This window comes from Coregonus lavaretus, assembly GCF_964263955.1.
Source record: "Coregonus lavaretus genome assembly, chromosome: 30".
Classification (NCBI taxonomy): domain Eukaryota; kingdom Metazoa; phylum Chordata; class Actinopteri; order Salmoniformes; family Salmonidae; genus Coregonus; species Coregonus lavaretus.
The window spans coordinates 16,692,427-16,713,920 of NC_140017.1; the positions used below are offsets into that span (position 1 = coordinate 16,692,427).

The 21,494-nt window shown below is 44.9% G+C and overlaps 1 long non-coding RNA gene across 1 annotated transcript; it reads left to right on the top strand.

Annotated features, from left to right (window-relative positions):
* The first annotated feature begins 14,836 nt into the window (after positions 1–14,836).
* LOC311105534 lies at positions 14,837–15,259 on the top strand. The gene is made up of 2 exons (XR_014610273.1): positions 14,837–14,912; positions 15,222–15,259. It is a non-coding gene; the product is annotated as an uncharacterized lncRNA (long non-coding RNA).
* Positions 15,260–21,494: the final 6,235 nt, after the last annotated feature.

Sequence of the window (21,494 nt, forward strand, 5' to 3'; positions counted from 1 at the left end):
ATATTCCTAACACACACGGACCCTCCTGTTTCAGCCAGAAGTGGTAGTTAACCTAACACAAGTTGAAAAGGCATAGGAGACAGCTAGACGTAGGAAAAGGGGAAATACTAGGGACTTTAGGGAAGGACATCACCAATCTCCATACACAGTTTAGGGACAGGTGGAGTATTGTGAAAGTAGGGAATTATCAGAAATGGCAGTGCGACCCATATGAGGGTAGGTACTGTCTGAAAGTCTGAATTATGCTAAAACAGATTACAGACCTGACAGGTGAGATATATTCTTCAACTGGGGCACCCTATAGAGTAAACCTGTCTGAGGGAGGTAGTGAGATAGTGCAAACTATAGACCTGAAGGAAGTAGTACAGATGGAGACGGAGTAAATAGATTTTAACCTGTGGTTGGAATGGATTCAGTATACGGTCTAAAGAGGACTGTTATGCCTGTAGGACAGCCAAACCAGGGTTAACAACTACTCCGTTCCCCTTGACAGGCTTTGACTCTCTGTCAGGTTTATCCTCCATGCAAGCCACCTGGGAATGTGGTGAAAGAGTCTTATGGTAACTTGCACTATCTGTTTCCCCCGATAACAAAGTCATCCCGACCTGGGTTGCCTCAGTTTGAAGTCACAGGGGATTCTTATTGTTTTTCTAGGACTAATAAGATAGGATACAGGGTAGGGCCTCTTAGCTCCTGCTCCCACACAGAGAATATCACAACTAAAAGAGACCATGACTAATCTCTCCTCTTTGTTGCAGCCAGAGGATTTTAGGAACCAAAACCAGACCCGTGCTGACATCTGATGGTTGTGTGGTGATAACTGATTGTGAACTCACCTACATACGCAAATAATCAAACGTGTCAGAGACTGGTGAGTTGTCACATAGAAAGTAGGACCTCCTCCTGGGATCCTTTGATGAAAGGATATATATTGATGGGATAGCAGTACCCAGAGGGGTTCCAGAACAATTCAAAGCTAGGAATCAGATCGCAGCTGGGTTTGAATCAAGTATTTTCTGGTGGTCAACAATTAATAAAAATGTAGATTGGATAAATTATATTTAATATAACCAGCAAAAGATTTATAAACCACACTCGTGATGCAATAAAGGGATTAGCTGAGTAGACAGCGGCAACTAGCTTAATGGCATGGCAGAATAGAATAGCTTTAGATATGCTTTTGGCTGAGCGGGACGGGGTTTGTGTTCTGTTTGGATATATGTGCTGTACTTTCATCTCCAACAACACAGCACCGGACGGGCCCGTGACCAAAGCGCTTGAGTGACCATCACCACGCTGGCGAACGAACTGGTTGAGAACTCTGGTATTGATAGCTCCATAAACGGTTAGTTTGATAACATATTTGGTAAATGGAAAACTATTGTTGTGACTATTCTGGGTGAAGTTATAGCTTCTATGGGTATACTTGTTCTTTGTGGATGTTGTCTTATTTCCTGTGTCTGAGGGTTGGTGAGAAACGGAGATGGAGAAGGTGGTTTCCAAACAGATGGTGAGATACGGCCCAATCCCGGACTCCGACCTAAGGAATGAAGGATATGACCTACCAGGCTTGGTGGAGTGACACTCTAGAGGGTGTCTAAAGGGGGCCAAAATTTACTTCCCTGTTGGTGTTTTATGTTTTAATAATCTTATGTTTTGTGTTCTATTAATCCTGTGTTTTATGCTTTATTAATCAAGTTAACCATTGAGAATGTTTGTCTTTCCTTATGTGAAGGTTTGAAGTGCCTGGGTGACTTGTGGCCAACCGTTTGCAAGTTGGGTGTAGATGGAAGGACTGAAGGACTTTTGTTATCAAATTGTCTATTAATAAAAGTGTTTATTTTTGTTTGTATTGTATTTTAATGAGTGACACCCTAGAGGGTGTCAAAAGGGGGAATTGTTGGGTTTTATTTTTCTCATAATTGGATCTGTATGTGATGAATAGCTTGGAAGGAATGCATTAATGAGGAGCACTGTACTGATATGGATTGTTTCACATAACAGGCTGTTATTCATGTGGGGAACGTTGGGGGTAGGACAGATAAGACTTGTGTTTCTTGCAGATGCGAACACTCTCTCTTTGTAGTCTGTGAAACTGTCCTTGAACACGGAGTACAGTGGAATGGTGTCTTTTCGGTGCTGACTCCGCAGGTTATTATCATAGCAACTATGCCTGGCAACAAATGGAGTGCCAAGGAGTTGGGACCAACCCCTGCTCCAACGGATTGGCTGAAATGGAGTCTGGACCACACTCAGTCCTTTGCTCTGGTTGGCCAACAGAAGAGGTGGAGGCTTTCTGTCAGAGTATTTGAGAAAGAATCTGTAAACAATAATTCTAGTTCTCTGTCGGCCCTGCGTGGTTTTTCAGTGAGCCCGTATACGAACCTTCATACTTATCATACATACATTTTGCATATAATAAATTAAGCTTGGATTGAAGATCTCTTGATTCTTATTCCAATACCAGATTTGAATTACGCAATTTCTAACAATAGCTGCTATAGGATGTTTTTCTGCAATTCAACTTTTGATTAGGGTGGGGTGGGGGCAGGAGTCAGGAGTCAGGCGGAATCAGGTGCAAAATGGTGGTACAGGTACAGAAGGTGAATAAAGCTGGATCCAAAGTTTTAGCCTTGTAGCCTACAAGACTTTGATGAACACTGACATTAAGACTCTTTCATAATAATATGCTAAACAGATCAACTAAATGAACAATACACACATCATATTGATGCTGAAACATTTCAGAATGTTTAGCTTAAAATGTTGATCAACTGTGATGCGTGATTTGAAGGAGTCAGGCGCTGGAGGGTAAATCACAGTATACAGAGTTTATTCTGTAATCCAGCCTAACCAGTCTAGTGCGCAAAACAGGCGCACTGGAACAAACATGCACAAAGGGAAAATACCTCGGCAATACAAAATACTGAGCTCAACTGAGCTACTAATCCTCACAATGAACAATCACCCACAAGGACAAGGGGGGCAGAGGGAACACTTAAACACGTACTAATGAGGGAATATGAACCAGGTGTGTGTGATTGAAAAGACAAGACAAATGGGATGATGAGATATGAAGCGGCAGTGGCTAGAAGGCTGGTGATGACGAACGCCGAAGCCTGCCCGAACAAGGAGGGGAGGCAGCTTCGGAGGAAGTCATGACAGTACCCGCCCCTTGACGCGCAGCTCCAGCAGTGTGCCGACCCCGGCCTCGGGGACGGCCAGGAGGACACGGAGCAGGGCGAGCCGGATGGCGACGGTAGAAATCCTGCAACAGGGAGGGATCGAGGATATCCCTCACTGGGACCCAGCACCGTTCCTCCGAACTGTACCCCTCCCACTCCACGAGGTACTGAAGGCCCCCCACCCGACGCCTCGAATCCAGGATGGAACGAACGGAGTACGCCAGGGCCCCCTCGATGTCCAGAGGAGCCAGAGGGACCTCCCGCACCTCAGACTCCTGGAGCGGCCCAGCCACCACCGGCCTGAGGAGAGACACATGAAACGAGGGGTTAATACGGTAATCATGGGGGAGTAATAACCTATAGGTAACCTTGTTGATTCTCCTCAGGACTTTGAACGGCCCCACAAAACGTGGGCTCAACTTCCAGCAGGGCAGGCGGAGGGGCAGATTCCGGGTCGAGAGCCAGACCCGATGCCCCGGTACAAAGACCGGGACCTCACTGCGGTGGCAGTCAGCGGTGGCCTTCTGACGACGCATGGCGTGTTGGAGGTGGACGTGGGCAGCGTCCCACGTCTCCTCCGTGTGTCGAAACCAGTCATCCACCGCAGGAGCCTCGGTCTGGCTCTGGTGCCACGGTGCCAGAACCGTTTGGTAACCTAAAACACATTGGAATTGCATTAGGTTAGTGGAGGAGTGACGGAGAGAGTTCTGGGCATATTCGGCCCATGGCATTAGGACCGCAGGAACCTACCCACATCCTGATTTACCCGTTCCACCTTCCCATTAGACTCGGGGTGGAAACCAGAGGTCAGGCTGACCGAGACCCCCAGACGTTCCATGAACTCCTTCCAGAACTTGGATGTGAACTGGGGACCCCGGTCAGACACTACATCCTCTGGTACCCGTAGTGCCAGAATACGTGTGTAAACAGGGCCTCCGCAGTTTGCAGGGCCATGGGGAGACAGGGCAGATGAAGGAGGCAGCAGGCCTTGGAAAAGCGGTCCACAATGACTTTGGGAGAGGGGAAGATCGGTAAGGAAATCAACACTCAGGTGTCGTCGTTGTGGAACTGGTAAAGGTTGTAACTTACCCGCTGGGAGGTGCCTAGGTGCCTTACTCTGGGCGCACACCGAGCAGGAGGAGACATACACCCTCACGTCCTTAGCCAAGGTAGGCCACCAGTACTTTCTGGTCAGGCAGCGCACTGTACAAAGCCCCAGATAAACCTCTGATAGTAGTTGGTGAAGCCAATAAAGCGCTGCACCTCCTTAACCGTGGTTGGAGTCGGCCAATTACGTACGGCTGAAATGCGATCTCCCTCCATCTCCACACCTGAGGTGGTAATGCGGTATCCGAGGAAGGAGACGGACTGCTGGAAAAACAGACACTTTTCTGCCTTTGCGTAAAGGTCATTTTCCAACAGTCGGGCCAGTACTTTGCGAACCAGGGACACATGCTCGGCGCGCGTAGTGGAATACACCAGAATGTCATCGATGTAGACCACTACACTGCGACCAAGCATGTCCTGAAACACCTCGTTCACAAAGGACTGGAAGACGGATGGAGCATTCATCAAACCGTAGGTCATCACCAGGTATTCATAATGCCCTGTGGTTGTGCTGAATGCTGTCTTCCACTCATCCCCCTCTCGGACACACACCATGTTGTACGATCTAATTTGATGAAGAAGCGCGCCCCATGCATTGACTCGATCACTGAAGGAATGCGGGGGAGAGGATAACTAAATCGTATCGTCTCCTTGTTCAGTGATCGATAGTCAATGCAAGGGCGCAGACCGCCGTCTTTCTTCTTCACAAAGAATAAACTTGAGGAGGCGGGTGAAGTGGAGGGACGTATAAACCCCTGGCACAGGGACTCGGTGACGTTTGTTTCCATAGCCTTCGTTTCAGCCTGTGACAAGGGATAAACATGACTCCTGGGAGGCACAGCGTCTACCCGGAGGTTTATCGCGCAATCCCCCGCCCGATGAGGTGGTAACTTGGTTGCCTGCGTTTTGGAAAAAGCGTGCGCCAAATCGAGGTATTCGGGGGGAATGCACACGGTGGAGGTACTGTCTGGACTTTCCACCGTGGTTTCACCAACGGAAACACTGAGACACCTACCCTGACACTCTCGCGACCACCCTGTGAGAACCCTCTGCGGCCATGAGAATGTGGGGTTGTGGAGAGCTAACCAAGGGATACCTAGTACCACAGGGAAAACAGGAGACTCAATGATAAAAAACGTGACTTGCTCGCAATGAGTCTCGTGGGTAACCATGGTGATTGGTGCGGTAACTTCCCTAACAAATCGGACCCTAATGGTCGACTGTCAAGTGCTCTGATGGGGAGTGGAATGGATAGGGGAACCAATGAAATGCCTAGACTGTGTGAGAATGCCCTGTCCATAAAGTTCCCAGCTGCACCTGAATCGATTAGCGCCTTACACTGGGGAACTACAATGTGATCAGGAAAGTGGATGGGTAGGGTACAGTGCGCAGCAGAGGGCTCTGAACAAGTGTGGGTGTTCGATACCTGGGGTGATGCGAGAGTGCCCTGCCTGCCGCCTCCAGACCCAAAAGAACGCTGACGACATTGTGCGGTGTAATGTCCCTTCGTGACACCAGAGTGACACTGGTGCTGTCGTCCTCCGCTCTCTCGGATCACGGCTCCACCCAGCTCCATCAGCTCATGATCCGAGTTGGCCAGGGTTGGAACGGGCAGACCCCCTCCAGGACGTCCTCTGGCCGCCAGCAGGTTGTCCAAATGGATGGCCATGTCCACCAGTTGCGTGAAGGACAACATGGTGTCCCGGCAGGCTAGCTCGCTTCGGACGTCCTCCCGCAGAGAGCACCGGAAGTGGTCGAAACGGGCCCGCTCGTTCCACCCGGACCCAGCTGCTAGAGTCCGGAACTCCAAGGCGAAGTCCTGCGCAGTCCTCGTTCCCTGCCTCGGGTGGACCAGCCGCTCGCCCACCTCTCAACTTTCAGGCGGGTGATCGAAGACAGCCTGAAAGAGGCGAGCGAACTTAGTTGTCCAACGCGGCTCCTCCTTCATTCCAGACCACGTTGGCCCACTCCAGGGTTTTCCCCGAGAGGCAGGAGATGAGGGTGGACACCTTCTCCTACTCCGATGGGGCCGGCCTGATGCTGGAGAAGTAGAGCTCCAGTTGTCCCGTCGAACTCCCATGGTCGGGATATATGGATCCCTCTGGGTGCTGGGGTGTGGGTGGCTGGATCCGGTTGCCCAACTGGTCTCGACAGATTGGGTCCTCTCCTCTCCAGGCGTTGGACGACCGATCCATCGCTTCTCCCAAGCTGGCTAGCATTGTTGAATGCTCCTGGACCCGTGCCACGACTCCAGGCATGCGCTCCTCTCCTGCTGACTCCATTTCGGGTGGGTGATTCTGTGATGCGTGATTTGAAGGAGTCAGGCACAGGAGGGTAAATCACAGTATACAGAGTTTATTCCGTAATCCAGCGTAACCAGTCCAGTGTGCAAAACAGGCGCACTGGAACAAACACGCACACGGGGAAAATACCCCGGCAATACAAAATACTGAGCTCAACCGAGCTACTAATCCTCACAATGAACAATCACCCACAAGGACAAGGGGGGCAGAGGGAACACTTAAACACGTACTAATGAGGGGGATATGAACCAGGTGTGTGTAATTGACAAGACAAGACAAACGGGATGATGAGATATGGAGCGGCAGTAGCTAGAAGGCCGGTGTCGACGAACGCCGAAGCCTGCCCGAACAAGGACGGGAGGCAGCTACGGAGGAAGTCGTGACATCAATGATTATTTCTTCACATTATAAGTGCAGCAATGCGCACACGGCAGTAGTCTATACACATGAATGTTCCAAAATGCAATTAGCAGAAAACACCGTTCTCAAAAGTGTTTCATCGGACAGAGATGAAAATATCCGTTAGAACTTTTTAAAGAGGGAAGATCTAAAGATGCAACAACTAGCATGGATTGCTAATATGACTAGGATTGTGTCTTTGGTTGCTGGACAACGAAATAAAGTTGATTTCAAAACCAATAAAAAATGCGAGAAATACTGGTTTCTGTGTTTATAAAGTGTTTATAAGCTAATTCCCTCAACATTCCTATGTTTGGAACAATCTAAACATTGTTAGCTGACATGGCTAATGGAGTGACTGCAGTGACTGACAAAACAATATAAAAACTGCTGATGCACAACCAAATGTCAAACTTGCACCTTGTGTATTCTATTATTCTTGGAATGGCCTAGTCAAAGCCCAGACCTCAATCTAATTGAGAATATGTGGTATGACTTAAAGATTGCTGTACACCAGCGGAACCATCCAACTTGAAGGAGCTGGAGCAGTTTTGCCTTGAAGAATGGGCAAAAATCCCAGTGGCTAGATGTGCCAAGCTTATAGAGACATACCCCAAGAGACTTGCAGCTCTAATTGCTGCAAAAGGTGGCTCTACAAAGTATTGAGTTTGGGGGGGTGAATAGTTATGCACGCTCAAGTTTTCTGTTTTCCTGTCTTATTTCTTGTTTGTTTCACAATAAAAAATATTTTGCATCTTCAAAGTGGTAGGCATGTTGTGTAAATCAAATGATACAAACCCCCAAAAAATCATTTTTAATTCCAGGTTGTAAGGCTTCAAAATAGGAAAAATGCCAAGGGGGGTGAATACTTTAGAAACCACTGTATACAGTTTAAACCCTGGATTGCTGATGCTGTGTGTTGGCCATTGAGAGGCTTTGAATTCACCGGTCGGCCATATTGGCACTCCCCAGTACGAGCAGTCCTCCAAGGACAATATTACATGTATTTAAGTATTTTCTATTGTCGTGGGGACAGTAACATTAGTAATCTCAAAAAATATACTTTAAGGAACATGATTTTATACATATACAGTACCAGTCAAAAGTTTGGACACACATACTCATTCAAGGGTTTTTCTTTCTTTATTTTTTTAAACAATTTTTTACATTGTAGAATAATAGTGAAGACATCAAAACTATGAAATAACACATATGGAATCATGTAGTAACCAAAAAAGTGTTAATCAAATCAAAATATATGTTATATTTGAGATTCTTCAAATAGCCACCCTTTGCCTTTATGACAGCTTTGTACACTCTTGGCATTCTCTCAACCAGCTTCACCTGGAATGCTTTTCCAACAGTCTTGAAGGAGTTCCCACATATGCTGAGCACTTGTTGGCTGCTTTTCCTTCACTCTGTGGTCCGACTCATCCCAAACCATCTCAATTGGGTTGAGGTCAGGGGATTGTGGAGGCCAGGTCATCTGATGCAGCACTCCATCACTCTCCTTCTTGGTAAAATAGACCTTACACAGCCTGGAGGTGTGTTGGGTCATTGTCCTGTTGAAAAACAAATGATAGTCCCACTAAGCCCAAACCAGATGGGATGGCGTATCGCTGCAGAATGCTGTGGTAGCCATGCTGGTTAAGTGTGCCTTGAATTCTAAATAAATCACAGACATTGTCACCAGCAAAGCACCCCCACACCATAAAACCTCCTCCTCCATGCTTTACGGTGGGAACTACACATGCGGAGATCATCCTTTCACCCACACCGCGTCTCACAAAGACACAACGGTTTGAACCAAAAGTCTCCAAATTTCCACCGGTCTAATGTCCATTGCTTGTGTTTCTTGGTCCAAGCAGGACTCTCCTTCTTATTGGTGTCCTTTACTTGTGGTTTCTTTGCAGCAATTCGACCATGAAGGCCTGATTCACACAGTCTCCTCTGAACAGTTGATGTTGAGATGTGTCTGTTACTTGAACTCTGTGAAGTATTTATTTGGGCTGCAATTCCTGAGGCTAGTAACTCTAATGAACATATCCTCTGCAGCATAGGTAACTCTAAGTCTTCCATTCCTGATGGCGTTTCTCATGAGAGCCAGTTTCATCATAGCGCTTGATGATTTTTGCTACTGCACTTGAAGAAACTTTCAAAGTTCTTGAAATGTTCCGTATTGACTGACCTTCATGTCTTAAAGTAATGATGGACTGTCGTTTCTCTTTGCTTATTTGAGCTGTTCTTGCCATAATATGGACTTGGTCTTTTACCAAATAGGGCTATCTTCTGTATACCCCCCCTACTGCCAAGAGTGTGCAAAGCTGTCATCAAGGCAAAGGGTGGCTACTTTGAAGAATCTCAAATATAAAATATATTTTGATTTGTTTAACACTTTTTTGGTTACTACATGATTCCATTTGTGTTATTTCATGATTTTGATGTCTTCACTATTATATACTTAATTACATAAGTATTCAGACCCTTTGCTATGAGACTTGAAATTGAGCTAAGGTGCTTCCTGTTTCCATTGATCATCCTTGAGATGTTTCTGCAACTTGATTGGAGTCCACCTGTGGTAAATTCTATTGATTGGACATGATTTGGAAAGACACACACCTGTCTATATAAGGTCCCACAGTTCAGTGCATGTCAGAGCAAAAACCAAGCCATGAGGTCGAAGGAATTGTCCGTAGAGCTCCGAGACAGATCTGGGGAAGGGTACCAAAAAATCTCTGCAGCATTGAAGGTCCCAAAGAACTCAGTGGCATCCATCATTATTAAATAGAAGAAGTTTGGAACCACCAAGACTCTTCCTAGAGCTGGCAACCCGGCCAAACTGAGCAATCGGGAAAAAAGGGCCTTGGTCAGGGAGGTGACCAAGAACCTGATGGTCCAAGATTGAACTCTTTGGCCTGAATGCCAAGCGTTACATCTGGAGGAAACCTGGCACCATCCCTACGGTGAAGCATGGTGGTGGCAGCATCTTGCTGTGGGGATGTTTTTCAGCGGCAGGGACTGGGACTGGTCAGGATGGATTGAAAGATGAACGGAGCAAAGTACGGAGAGATCTTTGATAAAAACCTGCTCCAGAATGCTCAGGATCTCAGACTGGGGCGAAGGTTCACCTTCCAACAGGACAACGACCTTAAGCACACAGCCAAGCCAATGCAAGAGTGGCTTCGGGACAAGTCTCTGAATGTCCTTGAGTGGCCCAGCCAGAGCCCGGACTTGAACCCGATCGAACATCTCTGGAGAGACCTGAAAATAGCTGTGCAGCGACGCTCCCCATCCAACCTGACAGAGCTTGAGAGGATCTGCAGAGAAGAATAGGAGAAACTCCCCAAATACAGGAGTGCCTTGTAGCGTCATACCCAAGAAGACTCAAGGCTGTAATTGCTTTTTATTTATACATTTGTAAATGTTTCTAAAAACTTGTTTTCGCTTTGTCATTATGGGGCACTGTGTGTAGATTGATGAGGGAAAAAAACAATTTAATCCATTTTAGAATAAGGCTGTAACGTAACAAAATGTGGAAAAAGTCAAGGGGTCTGAATACTTTCCGAATGCACTGTAAATAATTAGTTTGAATCAACATACCACGTTACAAACTGTTCCTCTCCTGGACATTATCATTGGATATTGATAGTGTAAATATTTTCAGCGAACTCGCAGTGCAGTTTTCCTTTATCTGCAATTGATTGATTTGTGGCCTTAGTACCAACGGTTGAAAATGTTATCCAGAGTACCTATAAATAGTTTGTTTTCTGAAATCCTCATTGAGTGCTTGTCTTTGTCTTGTCATTGTCTCCTTACAGTGAATTTTAGGGTCATCACCTTGGATACCAGTTTTAGCCCTGTCAATCAGCTGGTGAGTGTTCAAAATGTGAATTACATTTTTTTATCTTGCCCTTATTTTACCAGATAAGATGACTGAGAACACATTCTCATTTACAGCAACGACCTGGGGAATAGTTACATGGGAGAGGAGGGGGGATGAATGAGCCAATTAGAAGCTTGAATATTGAAAACAATGACCTATTTGGTCGTCCTTTAGATCCGTATCTTCACTATTTTAAAACAAAAAGACATACAGAAGAATCACAAGTATCCCAACATCACAATACTATGTGATAGACATAGCAATCAGGTATGTACAGCATCGTCCAACCAACTCAGTTGCCTTGTGGTTAGAGTGTCTGCCGTAAGATTGGAAGGTTTGGGGTTGAGCCATACCCAAGACTCTAAAAATGGGACCCGATGCCTCACTGCTTGGCACTCATCATTAAGGAGATGGATTGGGAGTAAAACCCAATGCCAGAAAATATTTTCTGTATTTCAGATTGTTCTGGTAATTCTAACCCAACCCTTCTCACATACTGTATGAACTTCATTGGGAGGAAGGATGTTTGATTTGCTTTTTATATTTGTATCACAAAACATTTAGTTTTAAATCATGATAAAGTGGTCATTTTAGGCCCTTTTTAGACCTAAACATGGCTTCTGTAAGACCCTATGATCCGTGAAACGAATGTGATACAGACAACATATTGGTGTCAATATACTCCTTATAGTGTGCTCTAAAATATGGAGTATGTCTAGATTCTGAAATATAATTTTTCACATTAATTTTTTCAACATTCAAAATATGAATATCTCAAAAGTACACTTTTTTATGTTATACATTTTTTAAAATCAGAATCACCTATTCGCCAAATACTTTTGTATGTACAGGAATTTGACTTGGTGTAATGGTGCTGCCACAATAAGAATATACAAACAGAGGATAAACAGGATATACAGACAACATACGTAGAAGAGATCCACATGCGGTACACAAATCCACATGCGGTATGTACACTAATTTAGCTACGTTTTTATAGTGAAGCTTGTAGTTCTTAGCTTACAGTGTAGTAAGCTAAGAACTACAAGCTTCGCTATAAAAACGTAGCTAAATTATGTATGTATAAATAAATAAAAAATGTACAGGATGATGTGCAATGGGGAAAATATATACAGTGGGGCCCAAAATTATTGACACCCTTGATAAAGATGATCAAAAATGACTGTATAAAATAAATAATTCCAATACTATACTTGATAAAAATGAGCCAAAAATGACTGTATAAAATAAATCATTCAAAAACTATATTGTATTTATACTATACTGACATGAAAATAGAGCTTTTGGCAATGCACACCAGTGGTGGGTTTGGCGTCAAAATGAGCATGCATGAGCAGAAAATAACCCCATACCTACTGTAAAATATGCTGGTGGATCTTTGATGTTATGGGGCTATTTTGCTTCCAATGGTCCTGGTGCCCTTGTTAAGGTCAACGGCATCATTAACTTTATCCAGTACAAGGTCGTTTTAGCCAAAAAATTGTTGCCTCTGCCAGAAGGCTGAAACTTGGCCGCAAGTGGATCTTCCAGCAAGACAATAACCCCAAGCACACATCAAAATCCACAAAGAAATGGTTAATTGGCCACAAAATTTACATTTTGCATGGCCATTCTCAGTCTACGGGCTTGAAACCCATTGAAAACCTGTGGTTTAAATTGAAGAGGGCAGCCCATAAGCGCAGACGAAGAATATCAAGGATCTGGAAGGATTCTGTATGGATGAATAGTCTAAGATTTCTCCCAATGTGTTCTCCAGCTCAGTGCCATTATCCTCACAAGGTGAGGTATTGAAAGATATTGAAAACAGGGGTGTCAATAATTTTGACCCTTACATTTGTTACATCCCCCCCCCCCCCCTTTTTATACACAACAGCTCTTTCTCTGATCAATTGTATATATATACATTTTTTTTTTTTTTTAAATAAAATATAATTTCTCCATATTTCTTTGCATACAATATAGCTCAGTATTTGAATTATTTATTTTATACAGTAATTTCTGCTCATCTTTATCAAGGGTGCCAATCATTTTAGATCCCACTGTATATGAAAGTGTGCATATGAGGATGTGCAGAAAGTGCAAAGAGAAGTGTGCAGTTCTAGGATGATAGTGCAGGGTGTATAGTCCGTGGATGGATAGTGCAGAGTGCATAGTCCATGAATGAGAAGATCATCGTGGACAAGGTGGCCGGTTGGTGAGGGCCATGGCCCGGGGGAAGAAGCTGTTCAGGTGGCGGGAGGTTTTGGTAGTGATTGACCTGAACCATTTGCCAGAGGGAGTCTTTGGAAGGGGTGGAAGAGGTCGGTGATGATCTGTCCTGCACGCCTCCTTGCCCTGGAGTCGTGCAAGCCCTAGACGGAGGGCAGGTGGCAGCCGATGACCCTCTCAGCAGAGCGGACAATCCGTTGCAGTTTGCCCTTTGACCGGGCAGACGCATTCCCTAACCAGAGAGTGATCAAGGAGATAAGGATGTACTAGATGATGATTGTGTAGAACCGAATCAGTATTGCCCGTGAGAGTTAGAATTTCTTAAACTGACATAAGAAGTACATCCGCTGGTGTGTCTTATTGGTGATCGCTGTGATGTTGTCCTCTCACTTGAGGTTGTGGGAGATGATCATCCCCAGGAATTTTTATATCTCAGCCGTGCTTACAGCTGAGCCATTGATTTCAAGAGGGAGAGATGGTGAGGGACGCTTCCTGAAATCAATCACCATCTCCACAATGGTTTTAAACAATTGTACAGTACAATATACTCTACAAGTACTGTACATCAAATTTGGAAAATGGATTCAAAGGGTACTCCCTCTGCTGGTGATTTGCTGACTGTGATTAGTTAATGACCTATAATGTCAATTTCTATGTATAAAATGGGTCATATCTTCAAAGTAGCAGAGCACGTGTTTGAAGAGTATATTGTTCCAAACAATATGTCTAAAAATGAACTAAATCAAAAAGGGTACTTCTGTGATATTCATATAAATATTTTTAATGTAGTAAAATTGTATTTCAGAATCTAGACATGCCTCATATTTTAGAGCAGACTATAAGGAATATAATGAGTCTAAAAAGGGGGCTAATAGGTCAGTTTTCATTATGATAAAAAAAAATGCTTGTGATACAAATGTAAAAAGCATATCAAACATCCTTCCTCCACATGAAGTTTCTATGTGAGAATGGCCAGAACAATCTGATACCAAAAATATTTTCGGCCCTTCCTAGCGTGGAATCGCTCAGCATTCTGTCCAGGCTGCCTCACGCTACAGAATCAATCAATCAAATGTATTTATAAAGCCCTTTTTACATCAGCAGATGTCACAAAGTGCTTATACAGAAACCCAGCCTAAAACCCCAAACAGCAAGCAATGCAGATGTAGAAGCACCGTGGCTAGGAAAAACTCCCTAGAAAGGCAGGAACCTAGGAAGAAAGCTAAAGCGGAGGGGTGGCCAGTCCTCTTCTGGCTGTGCCGGGTGGAGTTTATAAGAGTACGTGGCCATTAAGGCCAGATCATTCTTCAAGATGTTCAAACATTCATAGATGACCAGCAGGGTCAAATAATAATCACAGTGGTTGTAGAGGGTGCAACTGTTCAGCACCTCAAGAGTACATTTCAGGGTTTTGAAGAAACATAGTCTTCTGAGCAGAGGGAAACATGTGAATGTCCCGGCTGTAAGGGTCTGGGTTGGGTGTGTGAGCCAGCGATAAAATCGATTAGTTTCTCCAGTGACCAGATAGGACAGACTGACCCTAGCCCCCCAGCACATAGACTATTGCAGCATAAATATTGGCGGTTGAGACAGGGGGGTCGGCGGACACTGGCTCTCTACTCCATCATGGTGTTCAGTAGAGAGGGCACCAGCACAGTGACAGTACAGTCTCCCAGTGGGGGACAGCACCTCTTCGAAGTGAACCAAAACAACAAGCTTCTCTCCTTGGTAGAGGAGAGGGCGCTGCAGGACACAGAAGGGAAGTACAGTGTGGAAGTGAAGGGCAGTGCTTGTGCCTCAGTGCAGGTCAGTGAATACACACCTCTCCTCCCAATCCTATGTTGCCAAAATATGGTTTAATCTATCACTAAAGCTACAGTCTGGGAATGTTTTTTCTGCAAAACAGCAGCCTTGTGCCACTTGATTTGGTATACAGCTGAGGGATGGGGCTGGGGAAACTCCTTGTGAACCATTTATGCTATATTCTTCAAGAATAGAAGTAACCATCATACATATATCCATATCCCAGACTGAAGAAGCCTCTCCTGACTTTTTTATAGTTTATGAAATATAATTTATTTCTAGCTCATAAAATGTTACTTTTTTATTTCCCAGGTGGCGCTCCACTACAACATCCCTACTCCTACTGACAGCACAACGCTCAGTATCCAGGTGAAGCCAGAGGTCGACTGCAACAGCAACTCTTTGAGACCCAGTCACGCTGAAATGTATATGGTGTTAATGTGACCTTTTTCCATGTAGCTCTTGCCTCTTTCATCTGTGAACCTTTCTGAAACTGGCTTTTTTTGTCCATGCAATATGAATGATCAGTGAATGGCTTGTCTTCAAAGCTGATGAGTTCACTTCTAGTGGATCGTGTCGATACTAAAGATGACCATGTGTTAATGTACTTGAGAGAGGTGAGACCAAACCATCCATCAGTTTGAAACAGTGCAAATAACACTTAATATAATGAGATTAATTTGTGTGGAATGACCTTCAAAGTCAGCAAAGCTATTCCTACCTTTCAACCACACCCTGGACATCATACAGCTAAGCTGCTAACGTTAGCCATCAAGCTAACGAAGTTAGTCCCAGATGAGTTTTCCAATGGCGCCCTCTTTGTCTGGAGAAGTAAATGAACGGTTCCAGCGCCGTAGGAGCTGTATCTACTACGCATTGTTTCGGGACAAACTGGATCACTCAATGTTCCAATGCGCCAATTGTTTGCTTGCAGAGGATTATAGGCTTGAGGTGGCTTCCTTGATCACGCAGGTCGCCAGCCAACGTAAGAAACTGGGGAAAACACAGTGTGGAATGTTGACCTTTTCTACAGTGGTGGCTGGACGGCGTTCACGCATGTTGGATGCATCTCCGTCTTGTCGTTTGTCGTTATCTGACTGGCCGGTGTTGCCCGGAGTTCGTTTGCCAGGGGAGCCGTCGCCTGGCTCTCCTCCCCCTGATAGCGGAGTCGAAGGAGCACAGCAAAAGGAGCATGGCAATCAACGATGGTCGCATGTCACGAGCCGTGGAAGCCGAAGACAGCGGCCTCCTGCAAAGCAGATGCAAACAACGAATAGTTTCGCCGCCCTGGAGCCTGATCTGAACGAGTGTGGGTGTTCGATACCTGGGGTGATGCGAGAGTGCCCTGCCTGCCGCCTCCAGACCCAAAAGAGCGTTGACGACTACGTGTGGTGTACTGTCCCTCCGCTCTCTCTGACGGCGGCTCCACCAAGCTCCATCAGCTCGGGATCCGAGTCGTCCGGGGTGGAAACGGGAAGACCCCTACCAGGACGTCCTCTGGCTGCCAGCAGGTTGTCCAAACGGATGGCCATGTCCATCAGTTGCGTGAAGGACAACATGGTGTCCCGGCAGGCTAGCTCCCATCGGACGTCCTCCCGCAGATGGCACCGGAAATGGTCGATCAGGGCCCGCTCATTCCATCCGGACCCCGCTTCAAGCATCCGAAACTCCAACGCGAAGTCCTGTGCCGTCCTCGTCCCCTGCCTCAGGTGGACCAGCCGCTCGCCCGCCTCTCGACCCTCGGGTGGGTTTTTTATTTATTTATTTTATTTTACCTTTATTTAACTAGGCAAGTTAGTTAAGAACAAATTCTTATTTACAATGACGACCTACACCGGCCAAACCCGGACGACGCTGGGCTAATTGTGCGCCGCCCTGTGGGACTCCCAATCACGGCCGGTTGTGATAAAGCCTGGAATCGAACCAGGGGGTCTGTAGTGACGCGTCCCCCAAGCTGGCCAGCATCGTGGAATGCTCCTGGACCCGTGCCACGACTCCAGGCATGCGTTCCTCTCCCGCTGACTCCATAGCGGGTGGGTGATTCTGTGATGAGTGTGATATAAGGAGTCAGGCGCAGGAGGGTAAATCACAGAATACAGAGTTTATTCCGTTGTCCACAAATGCGCTGGATAGCGACACATGGAAACAGGCACAGGGGAAACTATCTACCCTGGCAATACACGGTATGGGATACTCCAACAAATATACAGGCACAGGGGAAATATCTACCCCGGCAATACAAAGGGAGAGTAACTCCACTGAGCTACACTAATCTCTCAAATAACAATCACCCACAAGGACAAGGGGGGCAGAGGGAACACTTATACACGGACTAATGATTGGATAAGAACCAGGTGTGTGTAATTGACAAGACAAGACAAATGGAATGATGATATATGGAGTGGCAGTGGCTAGTAAGCCGGTGACGACGAATGCCGAAGCCTGCCCGAACAAGGAGGGGAGGCAGCCTCGGCAGAAGTCGTGACACTAACATAAATAACATGAGAATATCTACTTCTGCTAAGCTTCCCAGTAAAGCAATGAAAACAAGCAAGCATCCCAGAAAAGTGCTCAAAATAGCCCACGTTAACATATGTAGCTTAAGAAACAAGGTTCATGAAATTAAGAACTTGCTAGTAACAGATGACATTCGTATTCTGACTATCTCTGAAACTCACTTAGACAATACCTTTGATGATACAGTGGTAGCAATAGAAGGTTATAACATTTACAGAAAATACAGAAATGCCAGTGGTGGAGGTGTTGCTGTTTATGTTCAGAACCATGTTCCTGTAAAGTTTAGAGAGGATCTCATGTTAAATACTGTTGAAGTAATATGGCTACATGCATCTACCTCACCTAAAGCCCATTCTCGTGGGAAGCTGCTATTGACCACCAAATGCTAACAGTCAGTATCTGGATAACGTGTGAAATGCTTGATAATGTATGTGATATCAACAGAGAGGTATATTCTCTGGGTGATTTAAACATTGACTGGCTTTCATCAAGCTGCCCACTCAAGAAAAAGCTTCAAACTGTAACTAGTGCCTGCAACCTGGTTCAGGTTATCAGTCAACCTACCAGGGCAGTTACAAACAGCACAGGAATGAAATCATCAACATGTATTGGTCACATCTTTACTAATGCTGCAGAAATATGCTTGAAAGCAGTATCCAGATCCATCAGATGTAGTGATCACAATATAGTAGCCATATCTAGGAAAACCAAAGTTCCAAAGGCTGGGCCTAATATAATGTATAAGAGGTCATACAATAAGTGTTGTAGTGATTCCTATGTTGTTGATGTAAAGAATATTGTTGGTCCGTGGTGTGTAATGAGGAGCAAACAGACGTTGCACTTGACACATTTATGAAATTGCATATCCCAGTTACTAATAAGCATGCACCCATTAAGAAAATGACTGTAAAAACGGATAAATCCCAGTGGATTGATGAGGAATTGAAAAATGTTATTGTTGAGAGGGATGAGGCAAAAGGAATGGCAAATAAGTCTGGCTGCACAACCGATTGGCAAACGTACTGCAAATTGAGAAATCATGTGACTAAACTGAATAAAAAGAAGAAACAACACTATGAAACAAAGATAAATTACATAAAGAATGATAGTAAAGGGCTTCGCGAGTGGCGCAGCATCACTACAGACCCGAGTTCGATCCCAGGCTGAGTCACAGCCGGCCGTGACCGGGAGACCCATGAGGTGGTGCACAATTTGCCCAGCATTGTCCAGGTTAGGGGAGGGTTTGGCCGGCAGGGATTTCCTTGTCGCATCGAGCTCTAGCGATTCCTTGTGGCGGACCGGGCGCCTGCAAGCTGACTTCGGTCACCAGCTGGATGGTGTTTCCTCCGACACATTGTTGCGGCTGGCTTACGGGTTAAGCAAGCAGTGTGTCAAGATGCAGTGCGGCTTGGCAGGGTCGTGTTTCGGAGGACGCATGGCTCTCGTCCTTCGCCTCTCCCGAGTCCATAGGGGAGTTGCAGCAATGGAACTAGACTGTAACTACTAATTGGGAAGGAAAAGGGGTAAATGTAACAAAAAAAAATGATAGTAAACAGCTTTGGAGCACCTTCAATGACATTTTTGGGGAAAAAGGCAAACTCAGCTCCATCATTCATTGAATCAGATGGCTCATTCAACACAAAGCCAACTGATATTGCCAACTACTTTAATTATTTTTTCATTGGCAAGATTAGCAAATGCTGACACTACACATCCAAGTATATCTGACCAAATTATGAAACACAAGAATTGTAATTTTGAATTCCGTAAAGTGAGTGTGGAAGAGATGAATTTTTTGTTATTGTAAATCAACAATGACAAGCCATTGGGGTCTGACAACTTGGATGGAAAATTACTGAGGATAATAGCGGACGAAATTGCCACTCCTATTTGCCATATCTTCAATTTAAGCCTACTAGAAAGTGTGTGCCCTCAGGCCTGGAGGGAAGCAAAAGTCATTTCGCTACCTAAGAATAGGTAAAGCTCCCTTTACTGACTCAAATAAAAGACCAATCAGCCTGTTACCAACCCTTAGTAAAGTTTTGGAAAAAATGGTGTTTGACCAGATACTATGCTATTTTACAGTAAACAAATTTGATTTGATTTGATTTGAAATTTACAAGCACGCTTATAGGGGAGGACATTCAACAAGCACAGCACTTACACAAATGACTGATGATTGGCTGAGAGAAATTGATGATAAAAGGATTGTGGGGGCTGTTTTGCTAGACTTCAGTTTGGCTTTTGACATTATTCGTCATAGTCTGCTGCTGGAATTGTGGATAAAGAGTTACCTGTCTAACAGAACACAGAGGGTGTTCTTAAATGGAAGCCTCTCCAACATAATCCAGGAAGAATCAGGAATTCCCCAGGGCAGCTGTCTAGGCCCCTTACTTTTTTTCAATCTTTACTAACGACATGCCACTGGCCTTGAGTAAAGCCAGTGTGTCTACGTATGCGGATGACTCAACACTATACACATCAGCTACTACAGCGACTGAAATGACTGCAACACTTAACAAAGAGCTGCAGTTAGTTTCAGAATGGGTGGCAAGGATTAAATTAGTCCTAAATATTTCAAAAACTAAAAGCATTGTATTTGGGACAAACCATTCACTAAACCCTAAACCTCAACTAAATCTTGTAATAAATAATGTGGAAATTGAGCAAATTGAGGTGACTAAACTGTTGGAGTAACCCTGGATTGTAAACGGTCATGGTCAAAACATATTGATACAATAGTAGCTAAGATGGGGAGAAGTCTGTCCATAATAAAGCGCTGCTCTACCTTCTTAACAGCGCTATCAACAAGGCAGGTCCTACAGCCTCTAGTTTTGTCGCACCTGGACTACTGTTCAGTCGTGTGGTCAGGTGCAACGAAGAGGGACTTAGGAAAATTGCAATTGGCTCAGAACAGGGCAGCACAGCTGGCCCTTGGATGTACACACAGAGCAAACATTAATAATATGCATGTCAATCTCTCCTGGCTCAAAGTGGAGGAGAGATTGACTTCATCACTACTTGTATTTGTGAGAGGTATTAACATGTTGAAAGCGCCAAGCTGTATGTTTAAATGACTAGTACACAGCTCAGACACCCATGCATACCCCACAAGACATGCCACCAGAGGTCTCTTCACAGTCCCCAAGTCCAGAACAGACTATGGGAGGCGCACAGTACTACATAGAGCCATCATTACATGGAACTCTATTTCACATCAGGTAACTGATACACGCAGTAGAATCAGATTTAAAATACAGATAAAAATACACCTTATGGAACAGCGGGGACTGTGAAGCAACACAAACATAGGCACAGACACATGCATACACACACATAACATACGCACTATACACACACGTACACATGGATTTTTTGTAGATACAGTTGAAGTCAGAAGTTTACATACACCTTAGCCAAATACATTTAAACTCCGTTTTTCACAATTCCTGACATTTAATCCTAGTAAAAATTCCCTGTTTTAGGACAGTTAGGATCACCACTTTATTTTAAGAATGTGAAACATCAGAATAATAGTAAAGAGAATGATTTATTTCAGCTTTTATTTCTTTCATCACATTCCCAGTGGGTCAGATGTTTACATACACTCAATTAGTATTTGGTAGCATTGCCTTTAAATTGTTTAACTTGGGTCAAACGTTTCGGGTAGCCTTCCACAAGCTTCCCACAATAAATTGGGTGAATTTTGGCCCATTCCTCCTGACAGAGCTGGTGTAACTGAGTCAGGTTTATAGGCCTCCTTGCTCGCACACGCTGCATGATGCTGCCACCCCCGTGCTTCACGGTTGGGATGGTATTCTTCGGCTTGCAAGAACCCCCTTTTTCCTCCAAACATAACGATGGTCATAATGGCCAAACAGTTCCATTTTTGTTTCATCAGACCAGAAGACATTTCTCCAAAAAGTACGATATTTGTCCCCATGTGAAGTTGCAAACCGTAGTCTGGCTTTTTTATGGTGGTTTTGGAGCAGTGGCTTCTTCCTTGCTGAGCGGCCTTTCAGGTTATGTCAATATAGGACTTGTTTTACTGTGGATATAGATACTTTT